Source organism: Homalodisca vitripennis, unplaced genomic scaffold (assembly GCF_021130785.1).
Source record: "Homalodisca vitripennis isolate AUS2020 unplaced genomic scaffold, UT_GWSS_2.1 ScUCBcl_1842;HRSCAF=5967, whole genome shotgun sequence".
NCBI classification, from domain to species: Eukaryota; Metazoa; Arthropoda; class Insecta; order Hemiptera; family Cicadellidae; genus Homalodisca; species Homalodisca vitripennis.
This window is the reverse complement of record NW_025777963.1, coordinates 15,536-43,519: the sequence shown is the minus strand read 5'-3', so window position 1 is coordinate 43,519 and position 27,984 is coordinate 15,536. Positions and strand designations below refer to the sequence as shown.

Below are 27,984 nucleotides of genomic sequence, written 5' to 3'. Positions count from 1 at the left end.
CTTCTTAATAACGTGTTTCTAACATATTGATTTGTTGAAATCAAGAAACAGTGTATAAAACTTTTGCAGTAACCTATTTCGGAGACATAAATCATTCAGATTGCTCTAGGGTGAAACATTGTGTTATTTAAAAAAGCATACAGGCGTCTTCCGTATGAAAACCACTTTTAAATTTTCGAAATGTTGTCGTAGTGGCTTGATATAAAATGGACTTATATGTGCATTGCTGTCTCCCAGTGAGAGGTTAAAACAGTTAGTGCAAGGTAACCCACTCAACTGAAATCTGGAATTCTCTCTATATCTTCAAATCCGAGTGTTACCATAGCTCTCCAAATGGTAAATCAAAATATTTTATTATTTATTTCCTAAATTGTAGCCCTTGTTGTATATGTATAATTTTATGTTTATTATCATTAAATTAGCATGAGTTACCAAAACTATCATTGGTCTACAAAATAATAAAACAGCTTAACTGTTGGTTTTTATAAAATATTTATAAATTCGATAATTTATCGGATAGAAAGTACACTAACACTTATAACATTTAGAATTTCACAATTTCCCAAAGTGGTTTCATTGGCAAACTGAAAAAATGCGATCGTAAATTTTAAATCTTTGGTGTTTCATCTAAAGTGATAACCATGTATGTAGACTTGTTATGAGGGTATTAATATATCTTTTTAAGTTAGGGCGAGGTGATGTTTCTGGTTAGAAGCACCACTTCTTTTATTATTTTAGATCTTTTTCAGAATAATTTGCTTGTAGTTGTGATAAAAAATAAATCTATTCTGCGTAAGAATAGGGAATATGTGTGATTTACTTTAACAAGAATAAGGACTCACCATAAAATATAATAAATTACCTTAAAGTTGGAAAGACTGATTCACAAACTTCATGCACGGCTAATGTAAGTGATGTATAAAACGCGTTTCATTCTTTACCAAATTAAACAAAGATATTTTTATTGTTATTGCAGTCAAGTCAGAAAGTCATCAACATTGTTCTTTAGAACACGTAATGGAATATGTATAAAAAGAAATGAAAACCGCACTGCAAGGAAGTAAATGATGTAGATCTCATAACAACCTAACTCTATAATCACAGTTTACTATATAAAATAACACCTAATTGTAAGTAATGTGCTTTGCAGGTTTTTGTGGTATACTGTTAACTCTTGCATCCATAGTAAAATCGTTAGTAATTTATAATTAATTGATAAATGACAGAGAATCAGTTTGATTGTTTATACAGTGTTCACGTTCAATACAGACACTATTCGATCCAACCTTCTAAGATCTTCTTTAAGATTCTACAAAACAACTTTGTGATTTGTTCTCTAATTTTAACCGAGTAAAATGCCTGATTACCAAACGAATTAATAAGTGAAATTATGTATGTTTAGATCATCCCGTACGTTTGGAATAAATGATATTTAAAATATGAAATAATTTATAATTACCACTGATTTTAATACAGCCTCACTAAAGTTCCTCTAATCAACAAACGTTTCCAGTTAAAATGTTGTTCCGTTTCAAAAGTTGCATTGCTTTTTATCGCCTCTGAAGTAATGCGTCTAATGCGTTGTGTGTAGAATCAACTGGATCTTCTCACTACAAATATTCATAAAAAAAACCGAAACTTGTAATTTATGAGAAATATTTCATTACCTCAAAACATATTAACTAAATTAAAATAAAACAATCAAGTGGGCAAGGTCAAAAACAGTGAAATCCTCTGTTATATTTAAAATAGATACTTAAACACATAATCCCTAATACGTTAATTTTATTTAAAGTCAGGTTACTTAAGGAAACATTATTCACTTAGAACATTTAGCTGTTACTTTTGTAGTTTAATAACTAATTTGTGCAACATCTGCTGTTTGGTTTCGATTTTGCATTGGTCGGTAACATCCTTTATTTGTTGTAAGTTAACATGGTTTATGCACATCACTTCAAAAGAAACATTACTGTGAAAACAAAGAATAAGTAGACAAAGCCTGAAAGATATGCATAGAAATGTCTAAAACATAAAACACGTTACATTAAAAGCAACCAACCGTCAGATACAGAAACTAAGTGTCAAATCTCCATACATTACCTATTTACCATATATGTCAGGCAATAATATAAACGGAAATATATCGGAATCACGAAGGAAATGTATGTGAGATCTATTAAAATGTTACTTTCAAAATATTTAATGACCAACCTTGTCAGGGATTGGGACCACCTGTGCTTAAAACAGTTGCCGTGCATTCACCACCGTTAAGCGGTGAACCAACAGCAATGAATGCAACGACACTGTTAAGCGCACCCAGGTTAGAGCATTCCATGGTACTAGAGCCAGTCCTTGGGCAAGTCATCGCCCTTCAACCATGTAATACTCCCCTCACTTATTAAGTCACGCGTGCCGCTATCTACGGCAGACAAGCAGATAAGCATGTACGCTACAAGAAATAATGTACATCCGTAAATTCTCCCTCAGACGTGTTGAATTTTACAGTATAAATACTTGATAAGGGCGACTAAGAGTTTCGGAATATATATTTTTTTAGATTATTACTTAAGTCCTAGTTGATTTAAACAAGAAAAGAATATTTTTATATTTGACGACTCGGTTGATAAAAAAAGTAAATTTATTCTATTATCGGTTGCGATTAATGTAATATAAATAAAGAGGTGACGTCATTTGTTTTTTGATTTGATATCGTTTTCCGCCACCTCTGTCGCCAATCATTCAAGTGCACTATGTGCTCGCCAATCTTTTGCCAATTTGCCCCTTAATTCGCGTGTCCTTAGATTTTTATACTCCGTTTTTCTTTTCATTTGTGTGTGTTTACGTTTCTACACACACTATGGTTCAGTGAAAAAAAAACCAAGATTAACAACTTCTGAGGAAATATATTAAAATTTTGAATTGTTAACAATGCATAGAAATCGCTTGTATAACTTCATATACTGATGTCAAGAGAGATTAATTATATTTTTAATCTATGAATCTATTTAATCAACTGTACTGTTTCAAAGGTTGTGATAATAACTAAAAAGTATGTGGTGTAGAGAATGGAGCCCATACAAGTAATTACCTATAGCTAAATATACGGTAAAATAAGTAAGTTATAGTACTTCTGCTGTCCTACAAGTAGGCCTAATAAGTCAAATTCTTGAGTTGCTACAATCTAAACTCAAGGCCTAATTGTTAACATCAATATTCAGACAGCATCTACAGCCATACATACAACACTACATCTGTTATATTCAATGAAAAATATGATGTTTTGACTTATCCATCTGCAGAATTTTCCCGTCAAAGACACAAGGGCTCAGCCGTGGTTTTAGGGTCAGAGGCCGGAAGAAGACCGAACATAACCGCTGCTAATATTGTTTTTATTAACATGAAGTAAAACTAATCAGGATTTCCACTCTACTGAACAATTTTTCGAAAGTATTAGATTTTAAAATAATTGTGTTTTCATGGTAACTAGGAATAATTATTGTTAATTAAGAAATTCTAAGAAAGAGAGATAGTGTAGATCTTAGCACTAGGATATTAAATGTTAAATTTTTACTTCCGTAATGCTATGGACTGTAAATAAAATAATATCAGTTCCTTATGTTTTGGCCATCAAAAATATACATGGTTTATTTTTCGGAAACTTTGCTCAAAATCCGTGTTAATGCGCTGTTTTCCTATAAATATTTTGAGGTGAAAGCAGGATTGCATAAAATACAATCTGAATATATATTATTGATTGTTTAATCCAGCTGTATAGGTTGGTTATAGATAGGGTACTTTAATTAAAGTAAAGTGAAAGAAAAATTGTTCTTTTGCATAGGGTAAATAAGAAAATATAATTAGATTTATCTTCCCAGAGGAAAGATTTTAATTTCTAACTCTTGTCGTCTGTAGTTATCTTGTAAAACTTATCATTAGACAACGACTGGAATTTTGTTATTTATTTAAACAGTAATCGTACAAGCTTCTCTTCTATTAACTTTGGTGTAGTGTATTTCGAATTTAAATTTTCATTTTTAAATAACGTCGCCTTTATCTTCACAAAATCGAGCTCAAAATGTATCAAAAAAGTTTAATCGCATCATATAAATTAAGTACTGAATCATTTAAATTGTCATGAATCATTACACTTTTCGTCTACTTTTAAATAAAAATTAATTTATCTAACTAAGATAGCCATGTTTTTATATCTCTATACAAATACTCTGACAATTTATTGAATTGGAGAAAATGAGATTTTAAGTTCACTATGTAGTTGTCATTTAATGAGGGGGGCAATTATATAGGGTATATTAATTATAGACACATCTCTCTCCAAAGTTATTTTTTATATTTAGTTACAGCGTTAGTTTTTAATCTCGTGTGTAGAGCCGTCCTCTTAGTATTCATAGAGATTTAATGTATCTTATACATAGAATGTTAAAAGAATAAATAGTGAGATTTTTCCACTGGCACTGGCACTAGCTATTTTGTAAATAGCTGGAACAAAATGTTTGGTTTATTTTATGTTGGCTATTATTTATGTAAGCCCCTTTCTTGTTGTTCTATGTCATCTGTTTTCTATAATTTGTGTTATTGTGTTTTTTTATAATATGGAAACAAATTTAATCCCAAAATACAAATGTACATTTCTGATCTTTGAGAGTACTCTATACCAATAATAGCTGGTAAAATGCCAAACAATAACACATTTTTCAGTAATTAAAAATTCTGAGGTAATTAGTTTGTAACTTTTCTAAATCTATAGTCTTCAAAACCTTACTTCTATTTATAAAAAATTTATTGTAAACGTAGCCCAATCTCCTAAATTAAATGTAAAGTCTTCCCTATTGATTACAATAAAATTTTCAATAGTTTGATATTGTGCTTTTTAAAAACAATATAGAAGTGTTCCTATACATCGAGTAATTTTATGTTGATTAGGTTATGAATAATAACTAAATATTAAGTAAATAAACGTATAAATTACTTTGAAAATATCAAATGGACCATAAAAACATATATATATCATATATATGTTTAAAACTTGAATTTTTATAACTTTTAGGGTATAATTACGAAGGAGAAAGAAAAACCGTAGTGATCTTAATTTAAAAGTAATGACTAACTACATATTAAGATATCACCGTTTACTCAAAAACGTTTGATTTATATTGCAATACATTTGAGAACGCCATATATTCTTTTTTATATATTCAAAACAATAATGTGATTGTTTTAATAACCTTTTCATTTTCAAATTCCGTATCTAAATTACTTATTTATTAAAGATAGTGATATTTAGTAAAAAGGTATGTAACAAATTAAGATCGATGAAGTGACATATAAGTAAAATCTAATTTTGCGATATATTTCACCTTTCCTCAAACTAACATTAAGTAAATCACAAGCCGAGTAACTTGTTCTTAGCCACTGTTAGTGCATTAAAAGCGTGGCTGATACTGGATAGCAAGCTAAATTCAAGCCAATTTACTTGATACAAAATTGCATTATTCCATATTTAAAAAAAAATAATGAAAAGTAAATCGTAAATTTGAATTGATAATATTTTACCATTAAAAATTAGCACAAGAATTGTGGCCTAAGATCAAATAGTGTAAAATCTAAATTTTAATTATCAAGTATATTTAAAGTGAAATATTATGAGAAATAAGATTTAATACAGTTATAATTTAATTATTTAATTTAAAACAGAACATTATTATACTTGTTATGTTTACTGCAAATTATTCATAAATTTAATAAATGTAATATTGAACATTTCTTATAAATATTTGCTTATGGCTGAGACAAAAAGAATTCAAACATAGTCATAGACTCTACTATAAAACTGTTACTTAGATTATACTATGTTCTACAAAGTTTAAAATTACAGTTTACAAACTTTTAGAGAAATTTTAAAAATTTCTATATGAAATGAATTATATAATGTCTTTATTAGAGGCGAAGTTACGACTATAAGGTCCTCTCTACCACTTGAGTAGTATTTAGAAACATTTTGTGTACAAGAACTACGTAAATATCACAATGAATGGAGTTTTGTTTCAAGATTTTGATAATAATTAGTTAGTATATGAACTCTTACAAGTATTTATATGAGTAATGAAATATTGTGAGGTATCATTCCATTAAATCAATTTAAATAGAATGTGCCACGTAAATTCCTTGTAAACACACATTTTTGGCTGATCTTCAGTTAAACCTAGAAATATGGCTCGGAGAATTTAATTTCTGTCTCTCGGTCAATCTGCTTTCTGTCCACACATTTCGGAAAAAAACAACTACAGAGTTGATTGTTACCATTAAGCTTCATTTCTACTAGAGGAAAACTGAGTTCAATAATTGTTGTATGACTCTCAATGGAATTGAAAAAAACATAATGAAAAAGTTAATGAATTAAATGGGAAAATATATAGAGAAAGATTTCATTCGCAGACTTCTAATTGTGAAAGGAATTACATTTTTACATTGGCAAGAACATGTTCGAATATGGTAAATTTCTAACCATGCCATTTGGCTAAACGTAATGTTTGAGTCAATACCTTGTCTTTCTATCTATCCGCCCGCAGGACACCTCCTGAATTAAATTAGTACGGTATAGATCAGAAATTGTGCATACGACCTCAGAAAAGGTGGTTACCCGAAAGTGATGTGCTTTCCTACATTTTATAATTAGGAAACGAGAAGTTCTAAAAAAACACAAGGTTTACTTCATTAATAGAATGTCTCCAGTGTGATTTCCCCGAGGAGCGGCGAGTTCAGTGCTCAATTGATAGCTGGAGTTATATCACATATCGCTGTCAGGGCAGAGACCTGGCACCGGCCTTACTGTCACGTCGCTTTGCTGACTGGTTAATTAACCTTTTCTCTATGTATCATTGACCCAAAAAGGATCATTCTCTAGTAAAAATATATTTTATAAAACACTTTTTAAAATTAGTTTGGAAATGTATTTGTTTATTTTGAACGAAATCTATGGTTACATCATGTCTTAAAAAATGGTTTATAATTATATTAAAACAATGAAAACGTAATTTTGATTGAGGAAATTGATAAATATTTGGGGTTAATTTAATTCAATATCTCTGATAAGAAATTTTGAGAATATTTTAATGTGCTGCAACAAACTTTCAATAAGGAAAATATGTTTTGATGTTAAACATTCAGCTCTTTGTAATAAATTAACCGAATACAGAAAAATTAGAACAAATTTTAATTACTGAACGTAAAATTAGAGGCTTTTAAAGTAGCAAATATAGGCTACTTTGAAATTAAGACCCATATGACATTTTTTAAGTTGTATATGACCTATTTATGTACAGTAGGCAGTAAGATGTTTTATTTTAAATTTCTTTAAAAAAAACTAATTTTTTTAACGGGTTTATTCTAGAATTTTGATTCTTTATATAATAGGATTTTCTTAATAAATTATAAACTAAACAAAATATATCTTTAATCTCTGAATCTATAACTCATATACGTGCTTGAAAATTACACATTTTGTCTTCAGTAGATTTTCTTTGGAATTTTGTATGAAATAGGCTTAATGTCTTACTTTAAATGCCTATAATTTCACGTAGAGATAAAAATGTATAAACCTTCAGTAAGTTACCTATCTAAATTAATTGAAAATAGAAAAAAAATCCAAATCCAAAATCGTGTTGTACCGTAAATCTGCAGGTCTCTTGATAAGATGTTTTTGCTTGAAATTAATTTTAAACGATTTCTTTGAAGTAAATAAACTTTGTACAAAAACTTGGTTATCTATGATTTAAGACTAAGTTATATTTTATATTATAATATAATATAAATATATTAAATAATATAATATATTATATAATATTATATTTTATATTATATTTTGTATACATTGTATTTGGACAATTTTTAGCTAGAATAATTAGCTATTAGTAACGTAAAGAATGCTAAGACATAAATTAATAGGTACAATACTAATATCTCATATTTTATGATAAAACAGTTTAATGTTCTACGAGACATCCATTAGGAAAACCAAAACGGTAATTAAATAAGTTACAAGTCAATGAATGATAGGTTTTAATCTATATTAAATGTTTCTAAAACTTACCTCTCCCCCGCTTATTCAACTCATTCATCAGTTAATTTATTAAATCTGAACCATCGTATGAGTAATTTACAATTTAGTTATAATAATCATTTAAATGATTAAATAGTGAAAATTGTTTCTTATACTTATTGTAAAAACATACGCATATCCAGTACATCTATAAAAACCCAATGAGGAAACAACAATGATACAATTTACAATATTTTCAGCTTAGAATAATCACTTCATTTCTATGATATGGCATGACGCGGCTTTTATGGCCATTTTAATATATTGGCTAAAGTAAGTTATATATATTTATTTATTTATTCATCGTTTTATCTTTGCTATTGGGATACGTCTTAAGTTACCTATAAGACCAACCAAGTTTCGATAACTCTCATCCAATTCCCACTGAGTGACATTCACCATAATTTTAAATACATCTATTCGATCTATGTTATGAACAATATTCCATCATTATCGTATAAAATGCTTTAAACACTGTACATTTAAGAACTAATAATAAAACGATATATGCCTACTAAGCCATACATCTTATTTAGCCAGATCATCGGTAAACATAGCTATATAGTTAGTATTTGCAGCTGAACATATGGTAAAACCTTTAGTATAGATCTCCATAAACATTACTGACCTTCAAAAAACATTTTATACGAGGCGATAACAAACTCACTTATTACATTTACAGCATTTCATTTCTTTGCCACTGGGAACACTGAAATTTTGATTACAACTTTACGTCTCATCATAGTCACTCGGGACAAAGCCTAATATTTTAAAGGTCCATAAAAATCACTATTAAGATGAAAAGATACAATTAATTTAACTCATGAACTAACAATTGCCATGAGTAATTGTAATTATATTAAGATAAAAAACTATTCTCTACAAACATATAATCAGCCATATAATCAATATTATTGTGCCAATCTGAAATAACTATAGTAGTCAAACTTATAGTAAACTTTTTAACTAGAACAATACATTACCTAGTGTATGTGTCCTGTGTGTATTAGTGTGAGTGGGGCGGCCTCCTGCCACATTGACGACATCACCCTGTAATAATCAGTAAAAACAGCATATAATAATGTATCATTTTAAACCACAAAGTTCCCAAAATCCATATAATTATAGTAATTTAGCTTAACTAAATAAATATTAATAATATTAATGGGGCAAATATTTAAACTTAAATCTAATATAAGCAGACACATTTAGTATACCTTAATATGTTGTGTGGTGGAGAAAATTGTTTGAGTTAAATGTAGTTCTACACGCACGCACCCTTTCACACTTTTTTCCATTCAACCAACATTCATACTTTGCGTGTCTTGCAACACACGTGGAGAAGTGTTATATGATGAGTGTCACAGAGAGGACGTCGGGTCAACGCAGGACCGAGGCCACCTGAAAATAGTTAGAACAAAACTCTCGAATCACAAATATAAAACAAATCCTTTAGCTGCCTATTTACTAATACTTTTAAAGGGAATATTCTAAAACCTAGAAAGTTTGACTAAAACAGCAGTTTCAGAATGGCATTAAACACTTGTTATGTCCCAAATACTTACGGTACTGGTTCTTCCCATGTTTAGGATGAGTAGCATTGTAGCCTGAAACATAATTCAAATTTAATAGTCAGAACATAATAATTATTTGCTAATAACATATCACGGTACAAGAATGTGAAATTTAAATTTGTCATAATAAAAAAGTCAATTTGGATAAAGTTTTGTTGAAAAGAACCCGATGAATACGATTTTTTGACAAAATAAAATTTATAGATAGGGTCTTGCTTTACTTCGTATAAGATTCTGTTATCGCTTGCAATCTTCTGTAAATGTAGATTTAATCCAGATAGTAACGCACTATAATTATTGCTTGTAAACATAAACATCAAGTAGAGCTTTTCTAACACTGTCTATTTGCATGAAATAGTACAGTTACAATGCAATTTGGGCTTTGCCTGTTCATATAAAACTTAATAACACCTAATCAATCTGAGTTTCCTATCTGAGCTAGAAACAATCTATCGTCAAACACGTTACTTTTGGTGGAAGATAAAATGGAACAGTTTGGATGAGTTAATAATATCAAACGATAATCCTTCCTCATATTTTTTCTTGTATTTAAATATTTAGCACCGGCTTTCAAGTAATTATATATAATACTTATGATACTGTTATAGAAACATATATAACTATAAAAAAAACTGTAAATTTGAAGGTTAAAACACATTTATTCGTCTAAGGTAAGTTTTAGGTATAAAGCTAAAGAAATATGATTTGAGAAAACAGTGTTATTATATATTTTTAACAATTTTCATACCCTTCCTTTTTAACCACCTCCACAACAGGCAAAAATCATAATTAACATCTTTCCTAAGATAAACTTCACAATCTATTTCGAACACGAGGTTATGTACTTGAACAATACGAATTGGCCCTGGGCTCCTGGACGTACACCACTTAAAATAATAAACATGAGAAGAAATATTTTTCAAAGTAGTTATCATACGTGAGAAATTTCTGGCAACAAACAATTCAAATACTAATGTAAATGTTGAATTGTGCTGAATGCGAAAGGATTGCATGAATGTCTTGATTTAAACCAGTCAATTGTGAAAATATGTGTTTTCAATATACCAAACTATTTCATCAACTGTATTGCCTCAGCGGAAGTGACAAGAACGTGCAAGACTGTGGAATAGTAGTCCATTAAGTAATTTCATACAGCTAAATATACAGTAAAATAAGTAACTCATAGTAGTTACGCTGTTATACATGTAATAAGATGATGTAATAAAGATGCTACAATCTAAACGGAAGGAATAATTGTGTAACATCAATATTTGGAAAAAATACACAGCCATACATGCAAGACAACACCTACTCGAGTTATATTCAATGAAAAATGTAATGTTTTGACTTATCCTTTTGAAGAATATTGCAGCAGATAGGATAGAGGCTCAGGCGTGATGTCAAGGTCACAGGTCCGAAGAAGAGCGAACGTGAACACTGCTAACTTCGTCCGAATCAACTAAAATCCCAATGAACCAGCAAGCTGCAGCTTTGAAAATCTTTTTAAAAATATGATTTTAAAATCGTGTTTTCATGGTAACCAGATATAAATTATTCTCTTTTAAGATATAGCGTATTTACATTTCCAACTAGGTAATTCTTAAAAACAACTATGTGTGACCCTATTTTGTTTATTTTGAGGTATAAGAAAGGATTATAGAATAAAAATATTTGTTGCAATAATGTTTTAGAGGATTATTTTACTGCATTTTACTTTGAACTAAAATGATGAAAATGCGTATCGCAAACTTGTGGGCTAGGAAATGTTGGAATTTCTAAGAATTGGGTTACACAACTTTTCGCCAATATAATAACAAATATATTCTTGACACAGTTACTAGATCAGCCTCAGACGAGCTTTGTCACACTTGCGGATAGTACATGCAAGAATTGTTGATATCTAGTAAATAACACAATCTTTCACTGTACCTAGTAACATTGTTATTGACCGTAATATGCTGATGAGGGATCAGATTAAATTAATATACTTAGCTTATTATATATTTTGTCTCTTTAAAAATAATGTAAAACATACACATGATATTACAGTTATCATGTTCCATCCATATAACTCTATTATCTCGTGTAAGTATAATTGATCAAATCAGCCGATATGTAAGAACGCCTCGAGTGGCAATAATCGTACACGATTACAAAATTACGATACTGGAAGAAATTGAAGATGTGGGAAGTCTTAAACAAGACTCGTCTATAATATTAAAATTCAGGAGAAGTTGTATTGAGGTGCTGCTCCAGTACTAGGGTTTTAAGAAGGGGTTCAACCCTTTCTCTTAGCCGAAACGCCAGAGCGAAATGAGGCTTCTGTAATTCAATTCAGCGATGTAATGTTTATGTAAGTCCCCCTCAGAAGTGAGACGCAGCGTGGTGTAAGTGATTGCGACGGAATTCAGGTTATGTCGCCACACATTCTTTTTGCGCCAGCTTTTTTATGGCGCAAATGCAAAATGCTTGCTCCGCCATTTTCACTTTTATAAAAGAACTTTATCCTTTTAACTAGTTGGTAAGTTACGCTCATCACACTTTATGATTCTTGAAAATATACATATAAATGGCGAAGAAAATATGTTATAAAGTAATTTGTATGAGATCCATTAAACGTTACTTCAAGATTTTAAAAGACTAATCTTGGCAGGGATTGGGACTGCCTGTATTTAAAACAGTTGCCGTGCATTCACCACTGTTGCTATATCCAACAGCAATGGCTACAATGACACTGTTATGCGCACCCAGGTTAGAGCATTGCGTGGTACTATAGGGCCAGTCCTTGGGTAGGTCGTCACCATTCTACCATGTAATCATCCCCTCCCTTATTAGGTTGGTTAATTGGGATATCTCCGTTTACGTCACATGTGCTGCTATTTACCGTAGACAATGTGCATCTACACGAAAAGAGATTAATGTAGAGTCGGAAATTCTCAACATTACCTAGTGACCGTTACAATTTAAATACCTTATAACAGCGTTTTGGTTTTTCAGATTACGTAATGTTTAATATTTATTGCTGCCTGAGTAGACTGAGGCTAGAAAAGAGTATTTTTTATAATTATACGAGTTAGCTTAGATAAAAAGAAAACATTTGAATCTTGGTATTAATTTAAATCATATAAATAAAGAAACTACTATATATGTTTTTGGATTGTTGAGTTACGAATACTTTACTACCTCTTAAGATGTGTTATTCTTATTATGGTTAAATATTTATGTTGAATTAAGATCTTAATAATAAGATAAGTCTTCCACGTTTACCTGATATAAAACAATAAGACCACTGATAAACATCTTTAAGTTATCCATAAGACCAAATTATAAAGTTACGATAGCTCGAAGCCGAGGACATAGATGTTCATGGACCATTATTTAAAATGCATCTATTTGATCTATACCGAGTACAAGTTCCTGTTAGGACCATGGACCATGCTTTAAACACTGTAAATTTAAGATCTAATAATGAAGCTATATTCGAGCTGCTAAGCTACACTATTATTTGATCACAGCTTGGGTAAAGATCTCTGTATAAATTACTGATTCCTAGATAACCACGGATAAATCTATTAATTAACATCATATTTCTAAATATCACCACATGATAGTGTTTTTAATAGTAGTTAGCAAACTCTATGTCTGGTTTTATTATAGGAAGAGGTCTATGTATATTACCAGGAAAGTTATATTTAATTCAATGTTTTAACTGACTGATGCAACGTATATTCGATCAGGCCATAAGTAGGGATCACTGTAAACTTTACTGACCTATACAACAAAATAAATAGTGGTGAAAAAAATCTTGGATGGGACATAATTTCACGTTGGAGATCAACAGCGGTAAGAAGACACGCATATTCTGCTCACGTGGTTATGAGATTTATCGATCCTTCACAATACCTACATATGATGGATGGCTCTAACAAGATCACTATTTAGAAGCTAGGGAGGGATCTATAATTCTTAGTATATAGCGTAACGTTTATTTGTCAATAAGGAAACTGAAATTGTTATTACTACTTTACCTGTCACTAAATGCATATTCTAAAGTTTGGAAATACATTTTCTAAGAGGCACATCATTATTTTAAAACTTTAGCACAATGAAAAAAACTATTTCGTACAGTCATACATACAGACTTATACATATGTATATGCTTATAATAAATATGCACTCTATGTATAAGTGATACGATATACGATAACAAGTAATGCTACACTGTTAGGTATTAATTACAATACTGCTTAAAACGTTGCATACAGTGTATAAGCATTAAACTGTACCAGCTTTCCATTCTTATTTGTCATTGTAACTTAATTACTTATGCATAAGCTTGATCTGAGTATTGCACAACGTAATTTGTTAACGTACAAGTGATCACGTTCACTGTGACTCATTCTTCCCGTGTCAACTGAATGTGCACCGATCTCGCACTGATGTTGACGTGTTTGTTTGGTACTGATGGACCGAATCATTTGCAATACACAGAGCAATGCTCTCAATACCTTACAGTCGTCTATAAAACAGTGTTTATAATGTACACAACGATATCTAAGAGCGAGAAAACAAATATAACATTTTTATTTACCATTTTGAAGAGTTTTGGATGAACTTGTAGTCCCTTGAGAATACAAACTGTAGTCTACATCAGATTTAACATGCACTAGTTATAATACCTTTTTAATAGTAATCCAATTACAAATTTACATCATACTAAGCTTCTAAACCTAAACTTTGAAAACTTTTAATCCCCGGAATCGTTTTCATGGAAATGAAGATATGTATTGTTAGGTAACATAAGGTTTATCCTTACATAAATTATAGTGATAGTTGTATCTCAGAGTTCTGAAAATACTCATTTGTTTTATTTGACTGATGAGCTCGATTAATTCAAGATTTAACCAATTCAACAACTAGAGATTGTTAATTATACCTCCAGGTGAATATTTCAAAACAACATAAAAGAAAAAGATTTTAATTTTACTGAAATGTAAACTATAATTTCTCATACATAATCTTACTAAATGGAAACATACAAATGTACATCACATAAGTGCAGTAAAAATGTACAGAAGAAATTACGAATGTAACTGGTTACACGTGAGTAGGTCTGGAGCAGGTTCCGGCAACGAAGAACACTGCATCTAATTTGGCACATAACAAAGGGTTTTGTAAAATTTGCATGCTCACAGCTTTTTTCTTTACCCTATATAATGGATCTATAGAATAAATTAGAATTCTCAGATAATAGTTTTAATTTTTGTTATAACTCTGAGGAATTACGTGGATGTTAATTTTTCTGTTACAATATAGTCTTCCTTTTAATTGCAGAAATTTCTAATCAAGGAATAGTTTTCCTCCAAAAGTATAAACTTTATTATGAATCCAACAGGGTCTTATTTTTCAATCATGTTGTTGTAGGTCCGACAGTACGTCTGTCAATGTGTCCGTCCGTATGTGCGATAATTATATATAGTAAGAAGATTCTTGCGACATGAAATTTTGGTATAAATCTTTGTCTAAGGAAGATGTGTTTGAGATCATGGCCGATACTAAATTCGAAAGAGCTTTGGTTGTCGCGTTCACCAGGCCTGCACCTATAACAACCACTTTGGTACTGTTGTCAATTGGCGTTTATATTAGTCTAAGATATGGCAAAAGCTTAGCTTACATCAACAGAGCTCCCTGACTTGGTTACCTAAAAATATCTTTGAGGTAACCAAATATTACGCAATCTAGGACGGCAGGTACATTATTATGTATTGTGTAAGACCCAAGTAGCCTACGACACTCAACGTGTTGCGTATCACATTACGCTGAGGTAACAATATTTCAACTCTACAGGCAGCTAAACATACACAAAAGAAGATATTCATTTCTGGTGTACATAAGAGAACCTGTGTCATGGTACTGAGTGCTGGACAGCAACGACTTTTAGAAAAATATGTCACGATTGGACACGAAACATCATACGATAGAACGTCTTTTGTAATGGTAAGTTTTATAAGACATTCCCGTCAACACAAGATATATTTAAATGGATACCATTTATATAAACACCTTTGATTAATGTGACAAACAGGTAGAGGAGCAGTTTTGCTGAAGAATATAGTGAATAAATGAAGACTTTCTATCGTCATAAAAGAGCCACAGTCAAAAATTAATTGTGCAATCAACAAATATTGACACTATCTTGAGGGATGACGAGGACAGAACGTATCCCACGAGTAATACGGTAGAGCGATAATCTGATAAAGTTAACAATGAACACATCTACCGTCATGACGGAGCCATTGTTGGAGATTGATTTACGGTCTATAAATATTGTCACTTGACTTAAGGATATAACGAGGATATAATAACTCCTCCATCTTGTTGAATTTGATTCAAAAGTAGTATTTTGTGAACCTAAAAATCTTAAAAGAAAGATAATGTTTTAGTTGTATTTTAGTAGCTCATTGAGCATTAACGACTGTTCTGGTTTACTTGGATTATTTTTCACTTATATAAAATTCATGTGCTCTTTTTAGTATTCAATTTGATACCCAGAATCTGGTTGTGGTAGTCAATGCCAAAATTCTAAGACGATTTGTAATTAACAATTTTCAGACATTAAATATCATCTTGGATTATTCCTGTATATATTATCGGATATGGCTGTTATAGGATAGTTCTCTGACATTTAAGCATATTACTGGATGAAAATTAAAAAATTGCTATTTATTCTTGATTTTACTAATATACAATTTAATTATAGAAAACGTTTACGTACATAAGTCTTATAAGTAATCACAATAGACTCTTCCCATGATTGTGGACACTTGCAAGTATTACGTTTTCTCACTATAATAGTTGCTACCTAGTAGGAAATACCTGGGCTTTACCATCAATTATTAAGAGGAATAAGAGAGATAAAACTAAATTTCCGAAAAGAAAGGTCGTGTCACTTTTTGTCGTATCTCTAACGGTTAAGCCATAAAAGTTATTGAAGCGTTAATATTAGATAGGTTTTTTTAAAATTGATTTTATGAAATAGTGGGTTAAGTGTAAAAACTCTGGAGTGGAATGATAATCTTCTAAGTTAAATAAACCCCCTGATTCAGTTATTGTATACCCTTCCGTAAGCCCGAAAAACGCTCTCAGTAAATTTTATTTATACTCATAAACACAACACCCTCCAAAAGAGAACCACTTGTGTCTTAACCCCCGGTAACATTAACACCCCCCGCCCGGAATTTCCTGTATGACCAGATAATCTCATGAGTAAATTAAAATTAAACCCCTGATGTCTTAATCCCCGCAAACATCAAACACCCTCCCTCGGAATTTCCTGGCATGATTGGATAAACTTCTAAGCAAATTAAACCCCATAGTTAACTTTAAAATACTGACAGAGTCGATTTTCATTGTATTTATACTAAAAAATTCACGATGGCTGACCAGTGCAGACATTTCTTACAAGCTCTGTACTGCCTAAACCAGAGGATCTTAGCTTAAATCTGAGTGCGGAATCTAACAATAAAATGAAAGTTCCAACAAGAAAGATCTAGTGACTTTTTCTCGTATCCTTAACGGTTCAGCCACAAAATGCCCTTAAAGTCAAATTTTCATTAAGGCTGGAATAAAACAGGTCTAATTTAAACTCCCAGACCCCTAATCTGTGATTTAACCTGTCACTGAATTCCAATTATCTTCGAATTTTGCCAAAACCAAAAAAAGCGAGCCGAAGGCGAGTTTCAGTTCAAAATCAAACTATGATTAAAACCTATTTGTTTTAATTTCTACAGAATAATTAGATTTTTTACCCAACGCACTACATATTTCTTAATAAAACTTCGTGACCATTTCAAGTGATATACCAGCTTATCAATGTCGGCATTTCTTCATAAAAACTATATTACTCTTTCGTACTAAGGCTGACCTAATTTGTATATAGCATAAACCCTTAAACCACAGTAAAATATAATTATCAATTTTGAAATAATTAAGTCAAGCAACGTGCTCGTTCAGCAATGTTGGACCATGGAAATAAACTTTAACCTCTTTACTAGTAGGTATGTTACTCTCGTAACCCTTTATAATTGCGAAATTTCCAAAAATCTCCTGGAAAATATGTCGCGAAGGAAATGTCAAGGAGATGTATTAAAATATTACTTTAAAAATCTTAAATGGCCAACCTTGGCGGGCACTGGGACAGCATGTGCTTAAAACAGTTGCCGTGAATTACCACTGCTACTAGAACCAACAGCAATGGCTACAGTGACACTGTTATGCGCACCCAGGTTAGGGCATACTATGGCCAGTCCTTGGGCAGGTCGTTGCCCTTCTACCATGTAATACTCCCTTATTAGGTTGGAAAATTATTGGGATATCTCGGTCTACGTAACTTATGCTGCTATCTACTGCAGAAAATATGCATCTACACATTCTGCCTGATCGATCTTTATGGTATAAACACAGCGGTTTGATTTTTAGGTTATATATGTTTAATTTTGATTATATTTAGGCTTGAAAGAGGTATTTATATAAAATGAAATGCTTGAGATAAAAAGAAAAGTGTTTTATTCTCGGTTGTCCATTAAATTGTGTAACTAAAGACGCTACATTATATGAGTTTAATAGTGTTTGTGACGACGTGTTTTTTATTCTAACCAAATAATTTAAGTTCACAAGGTGCTGATTTGACATATATGTCGATATTATTATAGATAAATTGATGCTATGATGATATTATATTAGGATTTTTATAAGGTAAATATTCAATTTTAACCGGATATAAAACATTAAGAACACTGCTAAAACACTTCGCCATGAGTTCTCCGAGTTACGTCTCTGTTCTTTATTTTTAACAAAATACGAAACTGCACCAGGTAATCACTTGAGCGATATAGGTCGATATTAGTATTTTATCAATTAAGTTTTAATAAGAAAGTATTTTACGTTCATCAGTGAAAGGTTGACTCCTGATAAATTTCATCTCGGGTGAGAACTTTTTAATACTAAGTAAATTTTAAAATTAGTTTCTATAGGTACTTTGTAACAATACAATGATTCTCATATGTTCCTTAATTTTCCATCTCCGGCCCCAGAGTCAGATACAGAAAAAAACTTGTTATCAAAATGTTCTGTAAATAATAAAGAACTGTTGTGACAAGTTGGTGCAACGAAAATTGTGAGTTTAGCTCCATTTCATCAGACATTTATAGACTCTTGATTCTTGGAGACCAGTCAGTGGTAGCGTCACATCTCAGACTCTGCACTAAGTATAGCGCCAAGTTAAACATTCGCATATAAAAGTTTTTTAACAGAACTTAATATCTTATAAATTAGAGTCAATTCGGGTAGTTAATTTTCAAAATGTCGTTTGAAGTACAAGAAATTCTTTCCAGAAAAGAAAAATAGAAATGTTACCCAGAAAGTTTTAGGATTCGAAAAATATGATAGTAAAATTCACGCAACATAATCCAAATTTAACTGAAATTAAAGAGCTGTTGACATTTTCAGCAGAAGTTCACGAAAGAGACGTAACAATATGTTAAGATTTAGAATTAAAGAAAATATTAATCGTATAGTTTTTGATCAGTAGTGTAGGGCAGATTGCAAAGACGATATTAATTTCCAAGTTTTACAATAGATTGCAGAAATTAAGAATTTATACCATTAATGTAATGGCAATATGATAAGCAGTTACAAAATCCACAATAATGAACAAAGCTGTGAATTTGCAACACAAGATATTCGAAATTAGTTGGCTTCTTTGACATTACATAATTATGATATTTTTACTGTATTAAAAAAACAGAGGCTTAAATAAAAAATAAATCAACAAGGAATTTTTATCTCAAACTGAAATATAAAAAATACAAGATTTAAATCGGGCAAAACTTTATAAACGATTATTTTAAATTCAAGGATGTTTATTCTTCCCCTTGTATCGGAAGCAAAACACAAGCGACTGAAGTAGGTGATTTTTGATCGAAGTAGTCATTTAAGCCCACATATGTATATTTGATTAAAAGGAGTAATAAAATTAAAATCAATTATAGCACCAGAAGACCAGAAGTGGACGCTTTTAATGTGATATAGTTTCCAAGAAGTAATACATATATTTTCCTAGTCGGTTCAATAATGTAAATTTACTTCTAGGGCCGTCATGAAATGAGAACGAAAGTGAATTTAAACAGCTGGAATAGACAATTTTTGACTGCAGTATCTTTTCAGCCATATTTAAGTATGTTTTAAAGTTACTTCCTCGTTATAAAAAGACAAAACCTTAACTAGGACATTTGAAATATCCTAGACAAAATTAAATTATAAAGGTCTGTCTTTCCTAGAAATTCAATATTTTTGTATATTTCTCTTTTGATAAGGGCTACTCAACTCCAGCATCCAAATCTATTAAACTAGAATCGAAATTAAAAAGTCGGAATAGACACTTAGACCATTCTTCTCAAGCCTACGTAGGTGAATATATTTTCTCTATTGGAATAACAAACCAAATTTAAATTACAATTCTAATCTTATAGTAATCTTGGCCTTATAATAGAAAATGAACTTAGATTTTTAAACAAAAAAATGAACTTTTCATTAATTGAATTTAAAATCTAATTTAAAAATTGTGTATTGAACAAAATAAAATATGCAACGCATGTGAAAATCTCTGTTTAGGACATTACGGCCGATCCTTTAATATTAACTTTAATATACATATAAATGCATTGAAGACATCCTCAAGATTAATATATGCTGGCCATTTAAATAATATTGCCTATACATAAACAAATATAGAACAAATCTTGAAATTTTACACATGTACAAAAAAGGTACCTAATGTTTAATAAAATAAACTATGTGCTAGAATTGTACACAGTAAAAAATATTATCTCCAAATTAGTGATAGATTTGAAACATTGGTCTAAAACTGCCAAATATGGCAATGAAACAGAGGTGTTGGTGTACCAATGTTTCAATTGCCCAGTAAGAATTTCTCCGTCCCTTCGTCTGGAAGTAATTCCACTGGATCCGATGAATATATTTTAGACTGTCGGAATCGCCATTTACCCACCGATTCCTCCATGGAACTGTTGTTTTTGGCCGCAGCAGAATAAATTTGAAGTTTGATCGTAACACGCGCATAGACTCCTCCCTCAACTCGCAATACTTACAAATCCCTAGCTGTACACCCATGGAGATAAGAATAATACCATTTGCTCTGTATATAACAATAGTGCAGCTTTAATGATGATAATACATTTATATTCTATAGTTTTATAGTAATACATACATGAATTCCTCCTACAAATCAAGCGACCCTCAGCTACTTTTGTTGGCGGAATTCAAAGAGGAAGGCAAAAGAGTAAAACATGTTTAACAATAATTTGGGTTTTAACACTTAAAATTAACCGTACGATACGTAAATAATAACTATATCTCCGTCTGAAAAGTAGAGAAGGGTGTAAATATATTCTAACTTCCTAATACATTTTAGATAGAAATATAAAATGCACTTTGGCAGGACTGTTAAGGCGGAAAATGAAACATTTGATATAAGTACCCATTATACTATCTCTAATATCCCTGCAGTATAATAGTATTTATTATTAAATATTAGTATACTAGCTCTAATATATTTGCAATATAGTAGTATCTATTATTAAATATTATAGCTCAGTGTGGAGGAATCCTAAAGTCAAATTCCTTAATTTTATATTTAGGAATTATTATTTTTTTATATAATTTTTTTATAGGTAACTTAATATTTATAAATTTCAGCTTTGTTGACTATGCTAATATATTTTAAGACTCTTGAATAATTACCATATACATCAATAGTAAAATATACCATTTTTTTACTATCAGACTCAAGTGCTGCACACGTTAAAAATGCAGACAAAAACGTAAGTTGGAAATTGTGCAAAAATGTCGAAATGCGTTAAAACGTTTTTATTATATGAAATTCAAACTTTATTTAATATTATTAGAATGATTGATAGTTTGATTTAATATAAAAAACATTATTAGAATGGTGAGCATAGCATAGTATCTTAATTAGAAACAAAGTGTCAGCTTTGCTGTGGTATATTATGTGCCATATAGTTTGTTCCTGGAATACGATTAATTTAATAGTGTGCATGGAAATATATATGGCTATATATATATATATATATATATATATATATATATATATATAATATATATATATATATATATATATATATATATATAGCTTACTTCCTATTGTGATTTAACTTTCCGGACCCCTATGGTTTCTAGTAACAAGTTTGCAAACGCGCACTCACATACACTACTATTGTAAGACAGAAACGAACACACTTGTTTCGAGCTCTAATTTGAAACTGAAGAGAATCCCAAAATAGGAATTACAAATAAACCTGCAAACTGATTCACTGCGATTTTACAATAATTTCATGTACACTAAGTTAATAGGGAATAAGATAAACAAAACAGGTAATTTGTTTTAGAGGTGAAGTATGGAAGACTGTGCGATTCATTTATGTTAGTGATTCACATTTATATTACAAAATAATTTACCAAATTATTAATACTGTCATGAGTAATATTAATTATATTAATATTACTAACTATTATCATGTAAACATATATTAAACCAATTAATATAAGTATGCCATTCTGACACAACAATTTAAACCAAATTTATTTACATATTTTAAGTAGAACAATACATTACCTAGTGTATGTGTAGTGTGTGTATTAGTGTGAGTGGGGGCGACTTCCTGCCGCATTGGCCGCATCACCCTGTAACGATAAAAAAAGACGGCATGTAATAGTGTATCACGGTAAACCATACAGTTCCCAAAACCAATATAATTATAGAAGTATACGTTAATTAAAGAAATAGGTTTAATACTAAGTATATTCATGGAACAAATATGTAAAAACTTAAGTTTACTTATATTAGCAGATAAGTTTAGTTACCTCAATATGTTATGTAGTGGAGAATTATTGTTCTAGTTAAATGTAGTTCTAACACGCACGCACACTTTCACACTTTTCCATTCAATCATCAGTCATACTTTGTGTATTTTGTAACACACGTGGAGTAGTGTTACGTGATAATGTCAAAGAGGGGACGTCAAACCAACGCAGGACCGAAGCCACCTGAAAATAATAAGAACAAAACTCTCTAATCACAAATATGGCATCAATTAGTAGGCTGATTTGTTGATAATACCTTATAAAAGAGTGTAATAACATTCTTGAGATTTGACTAAAACTGTAGTTTCAGAATGCCATTAAATTTACACCTGAAATGTCCAAAATACTTACGGTACTGTGTCATCTCGCATTGAGGATAAGAAATATAGCCTGCTGAAACATGATTTCATATTATTAATCAAAATATAATGAGTAAATTATTAAACTAATGCTTACATAATATTTTATAGATAATATTGTTGTGGTGTAAATACAAACAGAATATATGTAACGAAGGAAATGTATATGATATCTATTAAAATTTAACTTTAAAAACTTCTAATAACTAACCTTGGCAGGGATTGAACTGCCTGTGCTTAAAACAGTTGCCGTGCATTCATCATTGTTACCAGAACCATCAGCAATGGCTGCAGTAAAACTGCTATGCGCACCCACGTTAGAGTATCACATGGTCTAGGGCCAGTCCTTGAGCAGGTCGTCGCCCTTTCTAGCGTGTAATACACCCCTCCCTTATTAGGTTGGATAATAGAGATATGTAGGTTACGTCACGTGTGCTGCAATCTACCACAGACAATATGCACTTCCTCGACAAGGGAATAATTTAGATCCGTAAATTCTCACTAGACGTATTGAACTTTACCGTATATATATATATATATATATATATATATATATATATATATATATATATATATAATATATATATATATATATAGAAACTATGGGACCGATCTTGATGAAATTTTTTGTTTGTTTTCAATGGAATTCGAGATTGGTTTGATTCACAATTTGGTCCAATTTAAATAGTTTATTTGATAAATTTTTTTAAATTATAATTGTTATTGATGTTGGAGTGTTTTATATTGGATCCGACAGACTGCGCTACGACACGTAATACAAAGCGAACTGATTAAAAGCTGTTAATACTTTCAGATGAATTTTATCAAAGAGGCAGAAATATTTGTTTAAATTTTAAATTTAGAAAATTTGTATTGTAAAGTGCAATACAAATTGCACTTTACAATACAAATCAAAAAGTACGTAAGTAGTAGTTTTGTGTTGTAAGTATCAGTAGTGTAATGCAGGTTGCATAGAAAACGTCATTGCCTAATTTTAAATTCAGATTGCTCAAATGATCAACAAACTATCTAATGCAATCAAAACACTATTAAACGCTATTATGAAAACAACCTCATTGTACAAATCCGTGAATGTTTGCACATAAGGTAATCGAATTTGGTTACATCGAAGGTAAATGAAAAGAGCCGAAAGAAAACACTTATTAATTGTAGATACATTTTATTAATTGTTCTGAATGACTTATCAACACCTAGTAAAAACCACGAAAGATAGAGGCACGAATGTGGTACATACTTCATAATGCGCCCAAGAGGCTCACGAAGGAACGACTATCAATTATCTCAGCAATGTTTAGAATGTGATAGAAAAAGAATAAGTGAATATAGAGTACTGTTTTCGACGGGAAATTGCGTGCGAAGCCGCGGGCAACTGCTAGTACTTGTTAAAAGTGTTTAATGTTTTCAGATTACATAATTGTTTAATTATTATTGTAGTGCAAGCAGATTAAGACAAGAAAAAAATATTTTTATTTGACACACCGGTTGATATTAAAAGGAAATATATTCTATTCTCGGTTGCAATTTAATTAATATAAATATATAGGTTACTCCATGTTTTGATCAATTTGACCTTGAATTACACTCTGCACCCAATCTTTCAAGTGCACAATGTGCTGACTTGAAAGTTGTGTCAATATTATTAAAGATAAGTATGATTTAATATTATTAGCATCTGATAGGATAAGACTTCTACGTTCACCACATATAAAACTGTAAGACCAATGCTAAACATTGGATTTATAATGTCATAAAAAATTAAGTTCACAATGGTTAAAAATTACTAAATATTGAAACCATTATAATGTAGTTTCTATAGAAAGTTTCTAACAATGGAATTCATAGATTTACTAACCTCATGGAATCTTTCTTAAATATTATTAATAATATCCTCCATTAATAATTTCCGTCCTGTTCTCACTGACGTTGTATTGGAAGTTAGCCCACGACCACAGGTACACCTTTACCAACACCCTGGACATCTATGTTGAAACGGACTGAGGAATTAAATTGGTGACGTAAAAAAAGACATAACGAGAAACGACTTCCGGTAGAATTTATTTGAGTTTTAGAAGTGGAAAACGAAATTGTGTGTGCTGATATCACAGGAGATTTGTAAACTTAACCAGTAAATGCACCTAACCTAGTCAGTAGGTCATCAGAGCCTCAACAGTCAAGTCGTGGATCACTATTAGCGGCTAGTTTTCTCGCACTAATGTAATTCCACCATTATTTTTTGTATATTTAGATTTAATCGAGATGGGAAAGAACTAAGATCAATGCTTGTAAATATAAGCATCTAGTACAGATTTTACAACATTGTCTATTTGAATCACATAGTACAAATACAACGCTGGATAACCTACGCATGTTCATATAAAGCTTATAAATGACACAATCAATCTGAGATTACTGGTTGAACTGGTAAAATCAACTGCCAACCTCGCTACGTTTGGAAGAATCAAAACGATACAGCACCGAAAGGGATACAAAATATCAAGCTGGGATCTTTCCTTAAAACATATCATTATCTTTATCATTTTATATTTAGCTAATATTTTAATCACTGTCAGGCAATTAAAAGGGAGATATAAAAGTTAGTTAAAATGTCTAAATATAATTTATAATATATTTACTTGTTTAGGGGCCAGTTTTAATAACAATTGGCTCTGGATTACTGGACGTACATTATTAAAAAAAACTCACAACGTTTTTATCTTCCTTTTTTGTGTGTCTACGATGATATACATTCTTTCGTTTAGTCTAAAAAGTCAAAGTTAAGAACTACTGAGGATACACATATGAATGTTGATCGTGAACAATGTAATACAATCGATTGTAAAAGTTCATTGCAGAGTGATTAGTTTTGTTTTTAATTTATGGAAATATTTAATCAACTGTACTTCCTTAGCGGTAGTGATAATAATGTACTTGTATGTGACGTAGTGGCTTGTGTCCATGCAATAATTACATACAGCTAAATCTAAATTAAAATAAGTAGGTTTTAGTACTTCTACTGTTCTACGGGTATAATGTAAAGTTATGAGTTGACACAATCTAAACTCAAGGCTTAATTGCTTAACACCAATATTTACACAACATATACAGCCATACATACAAGACAACATCTACATTGTATTTAATGAAAAATTTGGTTTTGACTTATCCATTTGAAGAATTTTTCCGTCAAAGCGACAGAGACTCATCCTCGGATTGGTCACAGGTCCGAAGAAGACTGAACATTAACGCTGCTAACGTTGTCTGTACCAACTTGATGCACAAATTATTCACGATCCCAATGTACTAAAAGATTTTTCAAACGTAATAGGTTTTTTAAAATGTGTTTTCATGGTAACGAGGAATAATTGTTGTTTTGTTTAAGAAATAAACTATTCGTATGTCTTATTATAAACATTATTGTTAAGGGCAATAATAATATAACTTTACTCTAGGGTGTTAAATGTTTAAGGCCCATTTACAGAATCCTATTGATTGTAATATATCACTTACCTATACTTGGGCTTTCAAGAAAATACAACAAATATACGTTGATTGTTGTGTAAGTGTTTTGCACATAATATTTGGAAATAAGCCATTTTCCCTTTATCATATATATATATATATAATATATATATATATATATATTTCAATAATTATATATATATATATATATATATATTATATATTATATTTTTATAATATAAACCGGCAAGTGAGAGATCCGGGTTCGAGTCCCGGCGGAGCAAGTACTTTTTGCGATTCAATGTTTATTGAAATAAATTAAATTCGGCTATTGCCATTTATACAAATTTAATGAATGTATATATATATATATATATATATATATGTGTATATACATATATATATATATACATATGTGTGTGTGTGTGCGTGTCTGTTGTAAAATAAGCAAATTTACATTAAAAAACATTCTGAATATATATTTTGGGCAGTTTAACCCAATGTATATGATAGTTAAAAACAGGTTTAATTCAAGGTACTATCAGGTAACTTGAATTAAAGGCGAATTATTTAAACATGGTTTTGAAAGAAGATTTTTTTATTTTGCATAGGTTAAATAACAAAATATAAATATAGTTTAGTCCGAACTAAAAAAACTGTATTTTCATATTTTTGACCATTCCCATTTAAACTGCACCAAAATAGTAAATCTATAGAATTATTTCTTTCATACTAAAATCTCAGACAGGTTGTGTGGTTAAACTAAGCAAATAGGCTCCCGTATCATGGTATAATACGTTTTTTCGTATAATCCATAAGTATTGGAATTCAGGTAATGAATTATGTGTAACATACCATTTGTTGATTATATTGTTTTTGTTGTTGAATTCCACAAATAAAATAGACTAAATACTTGTACTTAATGTAATCTGTAAGTTGCTTTTTAAATTTATGATTACAAATCGACTGCAATTTTGTTATTTATTTTAAAATTAATTGTAAGTTTCTTGTTAAGTTTATTTTTAGACAAAGACTGCAATTTTGTTATTTATTTTAAAGTAATCTAGTAAGATACTCTTCTATTAACTTTGGGTGTACTATAAATTGAATTTTTTTTTTATTTTGAATAACTTCGTTTTTATAATTTTTAATCTAGTTTATAAAATTTTTCTTTTTTTTTAATATTGATAATTGAAGTTATACAAATTATGAATAAATATACTAACGTTAATTCCAATAAGTATTACATTCGTTTTACTCTTTTCTGATGCTACAAAATCTTGTTGAAAAAATTATAATTGATTATTTAAAGAGATTTTTAAAATAAGATTTTATATTTTATATTCGTGTGTTACAGGTTGATGAGATGGAACGGAACTTATAGACCATGGCAGACATCACAAATAACTAATTCTTTTCTTGACATAATGCTCTTTTCTGCTGACTTGAATCCTGTGGATAAAATAAATATAATAAACCTTAAATTACTACTATA

At 30.4% G+C, this 27,984-nt stretch overlaps 1 long non-coding RNA gene across 1 annotated transcript; it reads left to right on the top strand.

Annotated features, from left to right (window-relative positions):
• The first annotated feature begins 11 nt into the window (after window positions 1-11).
• LOC124371683 lies at window positions 12-27,984 on the top strand. Its single transcript, XR_006923266.1, has 2 exons — window positions 12-336; window positions 27,847-27,984. It is a non-coding gene; the product is annotated as an uncharacterized LOC124371683 (long non-coding RNA).